Below are 16254 nucleotides of genomic sequence, written 5' to 3' on the forward strand. Positions count from 1 at the left end.
CTCTTTTTAAGTATAAGGTTAGGTTGTGTATTTGAGACTTCTTGCTTCTTGAGGAAGGCCTGTACTGTTCTTCCTTTTTAGGAACTCCTTTGCTACATCCCAAATGTTTGGATTGTTGTGTTTTCATTTTCATGTGTACATTTTTACTTCTTTAATTTCCTTGTTGGCTCATTCATTCTTTTTTTTTTCTTTTAAAGATTTAATTTATTAATTTTGAGAGAGAGAGAGAGAGAGTAAGAAATAGCATGAGAGTAGGGTGAGGAGAAGAGGGAGAAGCAGACTCCCTGCTGAGCAGGGAGCCCAATTTGGGGCTCAATCCTGGAATTATGGGATCATGACCTGAACTGAAGGTAGATGCTTAACTGACTGAGCCACCCAGGTGCCCCAACACATTCATCCCTTAGTAAAATGTTCTTTAATTTCCATGTATTTGTGGTCTTCCTAATTTTTTTCTTGTAGTTGAGTTCAAGTTTCATAGTCTTGTGGTCTGAAAGTATGCATGGTATGATCTCAATCTTTTTGTACCAGTTGTACCGGATTTGTGATCCAATATGTGATCTGTTCTAGAGAATGTTCCATTTGCACTGAAAAGAATGTGTATTCTGCTCCTTTAGGATGAAATACTCTGAAGATATCTGTTAAGTCCATCTGGTACAATGAGTCATTGAAAGCCATTGTTTCCTTGTTGATCTTCTGTTTGGAAGATTTGTCCATTGCTGTGGGTGGGGTGCTAAAATCCCCTACTATTATTATTTTATTATAACTGAGTTTCTTTAAGTTTGTTATTAATTTATATATTTGACTGCTCTCAAGTTAGGGACATAAATATTTATAATTGTTAGATCTTCTTGTTGGATAGGCCCCTTTATTATGATATAGTGTCCTTCTTCATCTCCTATTACAGTCTTTGGTTTAAAATCTAATTTTTCTGATATAAGGATGGCTACCTACTCCAGCTTTCTTTTGTTATCCATGAACATGATAAGTGATTCTCCACTCCCTCACTTTCAATCTGGAGGTGTCTTTGGGTCTAAAATGAGTCTCTTATAAGCAGCATATTGATGGGTCTTGTTTTTTTTTGTTTTTTTTTTTTGTTTTTTTTTTTTTAATTCTGATACTCTGTTTCTTTTGCTTGGAGCATTGAGTCCATTTACATTCAGAGTAATTACTGAAAGACCTGAATTTAGTGCCATGCTGTCACCTGTAAAGTCACTATTCTTTAACTTATCTCTGTTTCTTTCTAGGCTTTGTTACTTTTAGTCTATATTTCCCTCTTGAAGGGTCCCCTTTAATATTTCTTGTAGGGCTGGTTTAGTGCTCATGAACTCCTTTGGTTTTGTTTGTCTTGGAAACTCTTTAACTTTTCTTCTATACTGAATGACAGCCTTTCTGGATAAAGTATTCTTAGCTGCATATTTTTCCCATTTAGTTCATTGAATATATCATGCCACTTCTTTCTGGCCTGTCAGGTCTCTGTGGATAGGTCTGCTGCCGGCCTTATGTGTCTACCCTTATAGGTTAAGGACCTTTTTTCCCTAGCTGCTTTCAGAATTCTCTTTTTATCTTTGTGTTTTGCAAGTTTCATGATGATATGTTATGGTTGTTGACTTTTTTTGTTGATTTTGAAGGGAGCTCTCTGTACCTCTTGGGGTTGAAGGCCTGTTTTCTTCCACTGATTAGGGAAGTTCTCAGCTGTAATTTGTTCAAATACATCTTCTGCCCCTCTCTCCCTCTATTCCTCTTTTGAGAACTCCTTTGTTATGGATAATAATAATATATTATCATTTGTTATGGATAATATTGGGTTTTATGGAATCTCTGAGTTCCCTAAGTCTGCTTTTGTGATCTAATAGTTTTATTTCCCTCTTCTTTTCATTATTTTCCATAATTTTATCTCCTATATCACCTATGTTCTCCTCTGCTTCTTCAGTCCTTGTGATCATATCCAGTCTGTTTCACAGCTCAGTTACAGCATTTTTTATTTCAGCCTGACTAGTTTTTAGTCTTTTATCTCTGTAACAGGGTTTCTTTGGTGTCTTCTATGCCTTTTTCAAGTCCAGCTAGTATTCTTATGACTGTTGTTCTAAATTGATTAAATATATTGCTTATATTTGTTTTGAGCCAGTCTGGCTGTGGTATCTTCCTGACCTTTCTTTAGGGGAGAATTACTCCATCTTGTCATTTTGGCTAAATTTCTATCTTTTGCATGTTATGAAAGCTTGTGATGTTTCCTACACCCCAGAGTAATGTTATATTTAGTCCAGGGCCTGGCACTGTAGGAAATGTTTCTGGTATATACTGTGTGCACTCTACTGTTGTGTTTTGGCTGCTCTTTCCCACTGGTCAGTCTTCTGCAGAGTTCCTCCTTGCTTGCAGTGGGGAGTGCTTGGGCCTTTATCTAGGTGTGTTTTGATTTGTTGGTGGAAAACAGCCTGGAAAGAAAAAGAGAAAGAGAGAAAGTGAGAGAGTGAGAGGTGGTGAGAAAGAGAGAGAGATGGTGAGAGAGAGAGAGAGAGAGAGAGAAAGAGAATTAAAAAACCCAAATGGACAATAAAAAAAAACAAAAAACAAACAAACTATAAGCCTGATTCCAATGAAAAAGAAAGGAAAAAAATACAGAAAAAGAAAAAAAAAAGAAGCTTGATCCAAAAAAAAAAAAAAAAAGACAGAAAAAGAAATGGAAAACAAACTAACAAACAAAAAATTATAAGCCTGACTCCAAAAGAATAAGAAAAAATAAAGACTAGGAAAAAATACAGCTGGATCCTATTTCCACTAGAACTGAAGGGAACACTTTAAAGCACTGTGTGATCAGGAAACTTGGTGCTTGTAGCATGCTGCCTGTTTTGCATTTTTAGAGGAGAGGTCTGCTGCTCTGGCTCAGAGTTTGTCATGCCCCAGTCAAAACAGAAAACAAAAAACAAAACACTTGCCAGGTATAGAGGCATAAGGTTTGATGTAAGTGGCTCCCACCTCCACTGGGGCCTGCTATGTTGTTTTTTGATGTCTGATTGTGTTGGTGATGAGGTGGTGGGAGTTTTGGGGGGTAAGTGAAATGGCACCATCCTACTCTCTTTTCTGGGGACAGGCGCTCACCCCCCCTCCCCCTGCCGCCGCCCTGTTCAGGAAACCCTCACAGAAAAATGAGGGCCCTTAGCATGCTTGACTCCCAGCTCTCCTGCATTTTTATCTTTGGCACAGCTGGGATTCAAAACTCCCAACCTCCTGCATTTTATCTTTGGCCTGTGGCTGGGATTCAAACCTGCACATCTTAAAGGAAACTGCTCTGTTTGCATCTGCCACACTGTCTCCCTCCAGCCATGGAAATCCTTCATCCAATCTTCAGATCAATTTTCTGAGAATTCCAAGTACTCTGACCTCAGTACAGCTGTGTTCAAGGGATAAGAAAAGCAGGGTCCAACTACTTCTCTACCATCTTAACTTCTTGATGATGCATATATTTAAATACACCTTCAGAGTTTGCCTTTCTTTCCATGTACCAAATTGTGTTATAAAGATTTTAGATATACTCATTTTTTTTTTGGTGATGGATCATATTACCTGCAAATAAAGCTGGCATACTGTTATCTGAATAATCTTTATTTAACTAAGTCTGATCTTGTTCTTTTGAAAGGAAAACTAAGATTTCGATTTCTTTCACAAGTTCTTCTGGAGTTGCTTTGACTTTTTTTTTTTTAACTTCAGAATAGCATTAGCAGCATAAGATTATATAGCTGTGCTTTGTAGGTTGCTATTTTTAATATGTCAAGGACCTAAATTCTTATTTCTTTGTAATATTGGTTTTTGCATGCTTATTACTTTTCTTTGTAGCCAACATATGCTAAGTACTGAGGCAGGTACATGAATTAGCTTATCATGATGAAGGAAAGATTAGGGAGGTTATGTTGCTAGGGAGGGACGGATCCTAAGACCAAATCCTTGTGTACCTAAATCCTAAATCTAGAGCATGAGGTCTTTTTTTTTTTTTTTTTTTTTTTTTTTTTTAGAGCATGAGGTCTTAATTTCCAGATTGTACTGTGAATGAATTCTGATAGTTACAATGTAAACAAAGGAAAGATTCTAATGTCTTAACATAAAATTGCATGGATAATTAAAACTATCAAATTTAGTGAAAAAGTAAGGATGTGGGATTATTCCAGTTGTTCAATTCCATTTGTATTTTGACTTATTTATTTTACATTTGTATGGGTTCTTTTCATCTGGAAATACAGTATTTTTGGGAGATACTGAGCAAAGAACATTGGCTTGTGTAACAGACGAGATGCATTCAACTGCAGAGAACATATTTGTTATAGCAAAATGGTGTAAAGAATAAAGACATTTATTATTTTCCATATGGGGAAACCTTGAGGTGAAGGGGTTCTAATGTTAGACAGCTAAATAGCTCAATAATATCAATAATCCAGGTTTTTCCATCTTTCCGCTCTGTCATCCTCAGTGTGTTGGCACTTGTTCTCAGATGACCCTTATTGCTTAAAGATGGCGGCAGCAGCTCCTAATGTCTCTATAAACTTCAAAGGCAGAAAGAATTGCTTTATCTAAAACATCTTGTTTTTAAAGAAAATAATTCCCAGAAATCCCCCATCATATCCCCTTCATGTCACTTTTGCAATACTTTTAACAGATTTAAAACTGACCATTGAAAGTCGGTCACTAGCAGGGAGAAAGGAATTCATGACTGCTTTCTATTAATTAAAGATTATCCCTCCCATCACCCCCCACAGCTGGAAATGGGTCTAGGCTCTCCTAAGGCACATGACTACCAGAAAGTGAAAAAAAAAAATCTCGGTTCTTGACAAAGAAGAATTGTGTGTGTGTGTGTGTGTGTTTGTGTATATGAATGTGTATATTGGAGGTTGCGTGTGTATAGCTCTTGAGCAACAACAAATAATACCTAAAATAATTTTTTTTTTTAAATTTTTGAGCAGGAGGAATCAAATGAAAATTTTATTTGAAGAGAAAATCTCATATACACTGAAGTCTAATACCCAGTCTGGGGCAACCATATTAATATGGCTGTAAGGTTCCAAATAGCTATTAGAGGCAATTTGGTTACAATGAGAACTAGAAAAAGGATGATCAGAGATTCTATTATCAGCACTTGACAGTGCCCGATACCTTTTAAACAAAGCCCTTTGCTTTTACTTTCATTCCTGGCAAGTAACTTGTCATTGAAGTCTGTGTGCATAATCCTCTGCACACTACCTGCAGTCATGGGAAAAAATGACGGGAGGGGGTCTTTGTCATTGTCATTCACCTCTCCATTCATGAAATCACTGAATAGGGAGGCACTAATAGTTCCACCTAGTTCAACTTACTATTTTGTAAGTTTTGAAATCTTTGCAAGTTTTGTCCTCTGTTACCACCAATATTGAGAGGTTGGTGTGATAGATTGAAAACCTCAAGAAAAATCTTCCAAGTATGTGGATTTGGTGTGATATTTTTCATCCTACAGATACCTGTCATTAAACTTTGCAGATAATATTATCAGTTGCATGCAGAAAGGGATATTCAATAGGAAAAAGATAGCTTTTTCTTCAGAAACATTATTGTCAGCAATAATTAATTACTTTTACAAACAAACTTATAGAATTAATGCAGGATGATGTACTCCAGTCACTACAGTGTACCCTGATAGAATTTTAAACATGCTTCTGATTTAAATTATGTATTAATTGGTTCAGGCACCAAGTTGAAAGGCCTGGCACTGATGATAAAACCAGGTAAGCAGTCTGATTAATGAAAGGAGCTGGGAAGAATTTGCTACAGGAGCTGAAGCACTTTGTCTAGTAGCACTAATCATTGTAATTTATTATGGGAAGCTTCTTCCATGGCCCTAAGTCATAGCTGTTATTCCTTCTGTAAGAATGTATTGACTCACATGTTTAAAAAGATTACCCAGAGGGGAGAAAAAAAACTATTTATTTTAAAATTTGAAGAAAAAAATATACTCTTTTTATTATGAAAACCAAGGATGGGGAAAATAAGATGGGTTGCACAATGATATGTGTATCCGTATTTGAAAACTTGATTCCGATTAGAACAATAGATGCTGCACTGGGTTACCATTGCATATAATATTAACTGTTGGAAAACATCTCACGATTCTTGTAACAACACTTAAGTCTCTGTTATTCTTATTGTAAATGAGATCATAAAGAGAATGAGGAAACCAAAAGGTGCTTAAAAGGATCTCACAGAAGACAGAACTGGAAGGAAAAGATGGACATTAGGGTTGTTTTTGATTTAATTGTGAAGATAGAGTTTATTTTTATATATATATAAATTTATTTTTTATTGGTGTTCAATTTGTCATCATATAGAATAACACCCAGTGCTCATCCCATCAAGTGACCCCCTCAGTGCCAGTCACCCAGTCACCCCCACCCCCCCGCCCACCTCCCCTTCCACCCCCCCCAGTTCGTTTCCCAGAGTTAAGAGTCTCTCATGTTCTGTCTCCCTTTCTGATATTTCCCACTCATTTTTTCTCCTTTCCCTTTTATTCCCTTTCACTATTTTTTATATTCCCCAAATGAATGAGACCATATAATGTTTGTCCTTCTCCTATTGACTTATTTCACTCCGCATAATACCCTCCAGTTCCATCCACGTTGAAGCAAATGGTGGGTATTTGTCGTTTCTAATGGCTGAGGAATATTCCATTGTATACATAAACCACATGTGAGGATAGAGTTTGTAATGCAAACATTTTAAATATATCTTTCTGGCCCCTGAAAATTACTTGTTAGTTTTTCTCTAGTCATCTAATTTAGAAATATACTTGAGCTATAACTATGAAATAAAATTTTGCAGTTGTGTTGATAACATTTCCTAATGTATTTCATGTTTTGGCTCAAGTAGAGGAGTTGGTTGAGAAAGAGGAAGATGTTTTGTCTGATTGTACCTTTGTAGCTGTCCTAGCAGTAGAGTTGGATCCTTTTGCACCCCTCTTGTTCTGCATGCTGTCTTTCTTCTCCAGTTTGTTACACTTTCTTGTACTATTACAAGAGTTGCCAGAGTTCTGAAAGTTCCTGTCCTGTGTTCTTGAAATCCACTAGGAATCAATTCCCTGCGCTTTGCTTTCACTGGAGACAGAATCACTTTAGCTGGTGCTGCTAAGTTGCATTTAGCTGCAGGCCTCCATCATTCATTTGCAGTGAGGTCTTATAGGCAAAAGGTATAAGAATTCATAATAGTGAGGTAACTGTTTTGGGGGAAATTCCATGTGAATGGAATGTGAGATCTTAAAGGCATGGATTGGAAGTCATGAAAAAAAGACATTGCTAAGATGCTTTGAGTTAGCAAGGACAGACATTTTGTGGTGGTGATGGTGCAGCTACTGGTTGTAGGAATGGACAAGAAAAAAAGAGGGAGACATGAAAAAGAAACAGTAGCCAAGCAACTTGAGAAAATGACCAGATGGCCTCAATAATACATGCATCCGATATTCTATTTGAGAATTTTGTTTTGCACTGCTGTGATGTCAGCCTATCAGCAGAAGATCAAGAATATGCTAGATGACATGTGAGTGACATATTTATTAAATATATATTTGAGGAGCATCTACAGTATGTCTGGTGGTGCTGGTGATCATCAGTGCTCTGATGAACTGTAACACAGGCCACACCTGCAACACAGAGGAGGAGCCCTCAGGAGGGCAGAGGGAGCTCAGGTAGTCTTGCTGGAATGGGGAATGACTGAAGATGTAAGGTATTCTTGAAGAATGAGTATGAATTAGATATAGCTAGTGAAGAAGGAGAAGAATGTTCTCACCGAGGCATGGAGGTAAGAGAAAGTAAGTTGTTCCATAAAGCAGGAGGGTGGGGTGTCCTGAATCAATCATGACCTTAATTGTGTTAGCTCAGGCTGGTGGGTATATTCTTGTGTGGCCTTTCCTCTGTGTGTGCCCATGGAGAGAGAGCGAGAGAGAGAGAGACACGAGGGAAAACGGAGGTGTGTGTTTCTTACTCTTATAATGCCCGAATCCTATCAGACAAAGACCTCATTTTTATGACCTCATTTAACCTTAACTACCTTCTAAAAGGCCTGTCTCCAGATACAGTCACATTGGGGATAAGGGCCTCAACATTTGCCTCTTGTGGGGATAGAATTCAGTTCATAGCACTGATCATGTTGGATTTTATATACTTGGCCAAGGATTTCGAACTTGAAGCAAGAGTGACCTATTTTAATGGGAGTTAAATAATGATATTAAAGATAACAGCAACATTGTAATTATGATTATAATAAATAACAATAGCTATGCTGTATTGAGTTCTTCCAATGTAGTGGACTATATTTTAACTGGTTTACATGTATTAGATGTGTGTGTGTGTGTGTGTGTGTGTGTGTGTGTGTGAATCCTCATGATAACTTTTGGGGTAAATAGTATTGTAATCCTGTTTTATAGATAATGAAACTGAACCACAGAAGTTTGCCCAAGAACCTTGCCCAAGGACCGCGTTTGAATCCCAAAAGGCCATGTTGATACTGACATTCATTTATTCATTCAGTACACATCATCTCAAGCTTTACAATGCTGCTGAGTTCCAGATAGACCTTCATGGAATTTAAGACCAAACATTAGAGGTAGAGATAGTAGAGAAGTAAGCATACATACATATTATGTATGTTTATCACTGTGAAGACAAATGCAAAATGTGTAGACTTGATTGAAAAGAAGAGAGATCAGAGGCAGGGGGACCAGTTAGAAGACCATCACCGAATCACAGGTGACAGACGACCAGAATTTAGACGAGAGCACAAGCTAGTAGACGGGGTGTGGGTGAGCAGGGAAGGTTTGATATAGATTTGAGAAATAAAATTTGCTAATGCCATTAGGTTCTTTCCGTGTGGTCCCCTGGAATCCTGGGTCAAGGATGAGGAGGAAGAGGAGACAGAACTTTGTCTGGTTCATATTTTTATTCAACTGTGACGTCAGCTGTGTCATGGAGAAAGCTTTTATTTCTAGCCTAGCTCAAATGGATTATAGTTTGATCAAGGCTTAACCACATTTCCTATTTTAATATTAAAAGTATCATCCAGGTTTCATTGCTTTGTATACAGCTTCTCTCACTCAGTGTGTTTTACATCGTCTTCCCATCGTTAGCATAACCTGTATTTGCGGTAAATGGTCTTTATCATAAAACAAGAAGGGGACATCTGTATTCTAAATCCATTTTTGGATGTCTCATCTTCTTGTCAGCTCTTGGCATATAACATTACAGATTTCTCCAAATATAGCCAGGCTTTACTCAATATCTTGGCTCTAACAGTATTATCTGGGTCCTCACCCATGTCTGCCATTAGTAGATCAATCATGTAAGCCCTACATTCTACTAGTAAAAATGAGAAAACAAATATTCTGAAAGAAAAGGGAGTTCCACTCATCTCTATATTTAATGCACACAGAAGGCCAAGAAGACACAAAGCTATAGCAGGGCATCCTCCTGGAGAATAAAGGAGAAGAATACAGTATGACCTTAGTCATAAATAGCCATGTCCTCCCTGAAGCTGGATGTTTCTGAGTGGACATTGGGGATGGTTATTACATGCGCTTGCATTGTAGAATTAAAGAAAGACATTAACCCCAATAGCTTTGAGCCAATTCTCACTACTTAAATGATGAATCCAGAATAACAGCTCCTGTATTTACAATTAAATCCTTCTCATCAAGAGTAATGACATGGTGACTAAGTAAGGTGTGTGTGTGTGTGTGTGTGTGTGTGTGTATGAGAGAGAGAGAGAGAGAGAGAGAGAGAGAGAGATTGAGGTGTGGAGGGTGACACATTTCTGGCCACACTGTGTGGATGGTGTTGCACTCACCAGAGATGAGCTCTTTTGGAGAGAACTTAGGCTGTATGCATTGGGCAGTCCAGTTTTAAGTCACTGTGCAAGGTGAGCTTCCTGTAGAGAGTAGGAGGCAACTGGATGTGCAGGGCCCTGGCCCAGGAGAGGAGCTGGGACAGAGATAGATTTGGGCATTTTCGGCGTGTTAGGGAGTAGTCAGAGCTGCACTTTGGTCTCAGTGGATGAGGACTTCCGGAGCAGTGTGAGGAGTGCTGAGGGACACGTATTACAAAGGAGTGGTTGCTGATTGCCCTTGTGATCATCCTCCTCAGTGCATGAAAATGTAGAGACTTGTGGGAAGTGAAGGCATAGGAGGTGAGTGACACAAAGTCACACTGATTTAGGGTTAAATTTATGGTTTGTCTGATTTAACCCCAGGCACTGATTATGTTTGCCAGAGAGTTTGAAGATGCCCACTTTGCAAAGCCCTGTGCCTCTAGTACCTGGAGTATTAGCCAGTACGTGGCTAGTAGCAGGTGCTTCATAACTGGTTGTTAGATAAATGTTAAAAGAAAAATAACACCAGAAAAGTTAAATGACCCAACTTTTATGTTGTTGCTAAAAAATCATTACAAAAGAGGAACACTGTAAATAATTAAATATAAATACGATTCCTATGAGCCTTAATTAATGAGCCAGTGCTAAGTGTGGGTTCTGTTTAATCCAACTCAAGTTACATATAAATAAATATGTCATCAGAATGTCAAAACATTTTAGACATGGAAAAGTTCTTAAAAATTCAGTCTGAATGTAATTTGGAAAAAACGTTTTTTACAATTTTCTTTGCTTTTATGATATTAAAAAAAATCGAACAAGGTGTACTGTGATATTTAGTACCAGGTGTTAATTTTATGTGCTGATGCCTTTTTAGGTTCAGTGTTGTCTGATGTATCACAAGGTTTCAAAAATGAATGAAAACTTGCCAAAACACTATCACGCTATGTTATCTCTGTATTCCGACCACCATCTTATCTTCAAATTGAATTCTAAACCAGTATCCTGCTCAAATGGTTCTTCTGTAAGGATACAGGCAATCAAGAGGGACCCTCTTTTGGCCTCTGCTTTTGGTCGGTAATATTTCCTCTGGGAAAGAGAAATAACTCATAGTATAATCTACTAAGTCCCACAATTTCTTGAGTATTTCAGGCTGTCCTTTCCAAAGTATAAGGTCAGGGAATAAATCACCACCACAGAATGTCATGAGCGACATCAGCCAGAGCCTTTGTGAAAAAGAACTTGGCATCACACAGATATACAAAGGCAGACATAAAACCTAGACATAGTCATATATAACAATCATGTCAGGAAGAAAAACTTAAAATACTCATGAAATAAAAGCATTTGCTTTGTAGTGACCTTAATATTAACCTCTTTACTTTATGGGTGAATGTTGCCAGCATAAATGGAAATCTCTTTGCAAAAGTAGCATATTTAAAATTTTTGAGGAATGCAGCGATATGGAAACTTCGGGTCTATATGGTCTTTATCCTCTTAGTTCCTTGCTCAGAGAGCTTTGGGGTTCACCTGTTTTCAGTTTTAGTGAAAATTTCCCAGTCTGCAAGTTGTGGCCTTGTTCCTGGTGTGGGAATTTGCACATGTTTTTTGCTAGAAACATTCCTGTTAACCAGTGAATTCTGACCTTGACTTAGTATTGCCTGAAGAACTGTAGTGTCACATAGTTCTTCTAACTTTTTGATAAGTGAAAACAAATGAGAAAAGCTTGCAATACAACTTGCTTTGAATGGCCATATATTTTGAAACTTGCTAAGGCTGGTATAAAGAAGACAGAAAGCTAAATCAGCCCAGCTCAGTGTGACACTTATGAAGAAAGACTACTTGTTCCAGAAATAAAGCTAAATTTACTTATGCCAGAAAAGCCTACCTTGGGAGCAGAGTCATAAGGGCAAAACTATTTCAGAACAGGGATGGACTATTTCCAGTATCAAAGGAACTCTCTGATGTTCTTCCTTTAAAACTTAGTTCTCTTGCGATCTTACTCAGAATAAGGTTTGCAGTTTAAGGCAAGAAAAATGGTTGTTTGAAATACATTATATTTTTTGGTTAAACTCTTCCATGAATGCAACTGGTGTGTGTGTGTGTGTGTGTGTGTGTGTGTGTGTGTGTTTATCAAGTGAGAATAAGTTCTTAAACCTAACATTAGTTAGGTTGGGTTTTGTTTTCATTATAATGGTTAATTTCATATATATTGGATTTATCTGACCAATGATTCTTAATAATTTTTGAGTTTTGTTAATGCATCCCTTGGATCGAGTATTGGAATGGCAAGAATTGGTTCATTCACAAAGAAAAGCGCAGCTTTTTATATAAGATGGCTTCATAATGGATGAAAATAGAACCTGTTGAAATCCTGCTATCTTTATATAGTATTAGAAAAAGCCAAGCTTTTCTTTTCTTTTAATTATGTAGCTTCTTGGATGGAGCTCTGGGACATAAAATATTTGGAGCTTAAGAGAACACACAGCAGCTTAAGTCAGTATTGTCAAATGAATGTACAAATGAATAACAATAAAACCCCATAATGAAAAGTTTTTCTCTTCATTTAATTCTAATATGCTATAACACAAGTGTGTTATTGGGAGTCTTTTCACATGTAATTAAACTATTGAGATACAAAAATTTTGAGTAAACTGAAGGCCGCGGAAGGACAGATAAAAGAATGCTAAATCCCACAGAGCATTTTATCGGCTTACCACTCTTCTCTCTGCAGTCTGATAATAAGATGAAAAAAATCTAGTACTTAAAGGTCTGGTGAAAGACTGCATATAACTGAATAAACATCTTATTAATCATGGAAATAGCATTTTTATTTTCAAAATGTACTTCACGCTTTTAAAAATGCACCAGTAATTTCTAACACTTGGAAGAGAGCCATTTGCAGCCTTTCTGGGGGTTTGTGACCTGACCTACATTGTTTAGTGAAGCCACTCTTTCTAGCAGGGTGGATATCACATCAGTTTCCTTTTTCTCTTTGCTGAATCTTTTCACAAAGTTATTTAAAGATATGTCTGTACCACCCCCAAAGTGCCAAACTGTTCCATGAATGACAATCCTCTGCCATTAGAATTGTCTTATATAATGTAATTACATGGAGCAAGATATCTTGCAAGGTTCATCGGTGTGCTTTCTTGTACATGACCCTTTCCTTACTCTGTTGTAGGGGTTCCTATCACCCTAAGGAGAAATAGATTTCCTGCAGGGACACAAAGAGGCTATTTATAGCAGGGATAATATTTTTAATAGCCACGTCTTTTGATTTGCAAGAGATTTTGTTGGGAAAAGAAAAGGATCTTGAAAATTAAAAAATCTGAAACACAATTGATGGTCTCCAGTGCCCTGAGATTCGCTGAGCACTACATGAGATGCTCTTGTAATTACCTCTTTATTGATGTCCCCGTGGCCTCAGAAGAATTCTGACGCAGAGGGTGAGTTCCTTGGCCCCCAAAAGAACAGCAATAGGCATGGGAAAAATAGCGCTTGTTCTTGGGAAGGAATTGAACATAGAGAAAACTTACTCCTTTTATTTAAGTATTAACACCAGCCTTTTCCTTAGCCTTTTAAGTGTAGGGGGAAAAAAATTCCAAGAATAACTCATGTCCACTGATAAAGTGGATATCATAACGACAACCTGTTTAGAAGAACAGCCTTCCACTGTAAATGAACTGCCCAGCTTAGATTTTGATGAATATCACTGGTGGCCAAAGAGAAGTCAGATTAGAATCGTAGACCCACCAAAGACTTCAGACTTCACCTACTTCCACATTCTACCCTACATTAGAATCTTGGCTATTGCATACCTGACATGGTCATTTCTCTCTCCCGGGATAGCTTCCTTCCCCCATGGAGACCTCTTCATTTGTATGCTGGTCTTTACCATTGTTGACACCTCTGGTGGCTAAGAAGATTGTTATTATTATTATTTTTTTTTAATGATAGTCACACACACAGAGAGAGAGAGAGGCAGAGACATAGGCAGAGGGAGAAGCAGGCTCCATGCACTGGGAGCCTAACGTGGGATTCGATCCCAGGTCTCCAGAATTGTGCCCTGGGCCAAAGGCAGGTGCCAAACCGCTGCGCCACCCGGGAATCCCGAAGATTGTCATTCTATTAAAGTTTTGCTACCAGTTTTAAACATCCTGTGTATTTTCCGTATGGAATAAAATCTAATGCATTATTGAATTGAAGGCCCTGTGGGTTAACCATCCGGGGAGGGGAAATATTTTGGGGGGATTTTACTGGGCATCTTGGTAGAATTTTCATTTTCAATATGCTGCCTTATTAACGCCTAAAGATCGACCTGAAAAAGAAGCAACAGTTATTCGTGCCTTTTCAATTGATACAGAAACTAAAGCAGATAGAAGTTAAGTAACTTTCTCAGTATTACACAATCAATGGCACAGTTGGGAGAAGGTGGGAGAGAACATATTCAGTGGAGTGGGCGTTAAGAAGGGAGATTAAGGAAGTGTGTATGCCTGCGAGAATCTGGTTAAGCAAATCACAGTGTGGCTGCATTCTGGCAATGTGGAATGTGTTTACTTGAAACATCAGGGGAAGTCCCTTATAAGAAAGACCCTTTGAATAAATAAACTTGCATCATGGGTAGAAATTCCTAAGAAAAGAACAGGGTGCAGAGTGGTTAGGACTCCCTTGAGGGCAGGTGCAGAGAGGTTTCTGAGGGGATGGTTGGCGACATGAACCCACCAATACCAGGACTACTGGTAGCTGGACAGCCCTGCTGAGCAGAGGACAAAGTAGGTTGGGTCTTAGGGTGTTTGACAGAGGAAAGAAGTACTTGGGTTCTCTCTCCTTGTGGGTCCTGCTCTACGACCTTGCACAGGCAAGAGGGGGAAAGGCTGTCTCATTGCCCCATCTTCCCAGCAGTTGGTATAGGAAAGGGAAGAACAATTTTGTCACCCTCTAGGATTTTCAGGCATAAAGACAGAACAGCTTTATCCCTTCAACTGACTTTTGCTGGATTTCCAGTCTTGGGAAGGGGTTCCGAGCACTGGGCTTCTGGGGTCTCATGGCTGGTGTCTCAGGAGACAATGCTGCTCAGGAAAACAAATGGATTTCGGTTGTGGAGCTTTGGGGGAAGGACAGGTGGGTAGGGTCTGAGGCCCAGAGGAGAAAGTGTTGATCTAGAGCTTGCCCACAGAGCATTAAATCCTAGATAAAGGTGAAGCTAGGGGCAAAGGATGGTTTGAAATGCCAAGGCCAAAGCATCAGGCAGAGAGCAAATTGAGGTCAGAGTAGAGACAAATTGAGGTCAGGGTTAAGAGAACTGGGAGATGCCCATGCAGTCAAGTTCCAGAGGCATAATAGTGAAGATGTCACGAAAAATTAGGGTGTTGTTTCAGCTGATTCGGTGGCCACGACGAGTGTTCTTAAAGCAGTGCTTCTCAACAGGGGCACTTTGCCTCCAGGGACATTTGGCGATGTTGGGAGACACTTTTGATCGTCACCGCTGAGGTGGGGGAGTACAACTGGCATGTAGTGGGTAGAGGCCAGGGATGCTGCTAAACATCCTACAATGCACCGGGCAGCCCCACAACAGGGGATTTTTCCAACTCAAAGTATCAGTCCCAAGTTGAGAATCCCTGTCTTTAAGGCCTCAACATGCAGCCCTGCAGTTCTTTTAAGGCGAGTACAATGTATATTTTGACGCTTAGTTTTCTCTGAAGCTTCTTGCTGACCATTCATTTCCGAGCTGACGTGCTAGGATGGCCTAGACATTGTTCCAAGACATTGGTACCCACGTCATGCTGGCCAGAGACCACCTTGACTATCATCCCTGCTTGATTTTGGACCTGCCTCAGTTTACTTTCTGGTTTACCGGTTGTGTCTGACTGGTCGAGCTTTTGTCGGTGGGCCACCGACTCTCCTCCTGGCCACCTGTATAAGCTGCTAACCTTTGCTTTACCTGTTTCTGAGATGACCATCTACTGGACAGTTTCGGTGCTGACACTGATCTGGTCCATCCCCCTCAACAGATGTGGAAATTGAGGTCCCTCTGCAGTGTACTTGGCCAAGGTCGAATCATCCCTCCTGGCACGTGATTCAGTTATTTCAGAACCGGGCTCTGGATTTCAGGTTTCCGCAGTATCTTCTCTCTTCACGTGTGGAAGCGCTGAGTAAGTTTTATTGCTAATTTCTTCTTGCTGTAAACTCTCAAAACTTTATTTGCCTAACTTCAGATGAAATGCTTGTATTTGGACTGTGCTGTGAAAATAGATATATATTTTAAAAGCCTTATTGAGAAATCACTGTGGAAGATCAAACTTTCCTGTGGAGAGAAGACACTTCTATTTCCATGAGCGAGGAAGGAAGCATCATGCAGAGTGGGTAGCAAGGCATCTGGGGTTATTG

The 16254-nt window shown here is 39.0% G+C and overlaps 1 long non-coding RNA gene across 17 annotated transcripts in view; it reads left to right on the plus strand.

Annotated features, from left to right (window-relative positions):
• The window catches only part of LOC140636580 (uncharacterized), a 456565-nt gene that overhangs the window by 88881 nt on the left and 351430 nt on the right, over positions 1-16254 (plus strand). For 4 of the 17 annotated variants that reach the window (XR_012033776.1, XR_012033784.1, XR_012033781.1 and 1 more), the window contains exon 4: positions 15879-16019. The exons of the other annotated variants lie outside the window; for them this stretch is intronic. This is a non-coding gene — a long non-coding RNA (uncharacterized lncRNA). The remainder of the gene's footprint in view (positions 1-15878; positions 16020-16254) is intronic. 17 annotated transcript variants of the gene reach the window in all.

This window comes from Canis lupus, chromosome 7, assembly GCF_048164855.1.
Source record: "Canis lupus baileyi chromosome 7, mCanLup2.hap1, whole genome shotgun sequence".
Classification (NCBI taxonomy): Eukaryota; Metazoa; Chordata; class Mammalia; order Carnivora; family Canidae; genus Canis; species Canis lupus.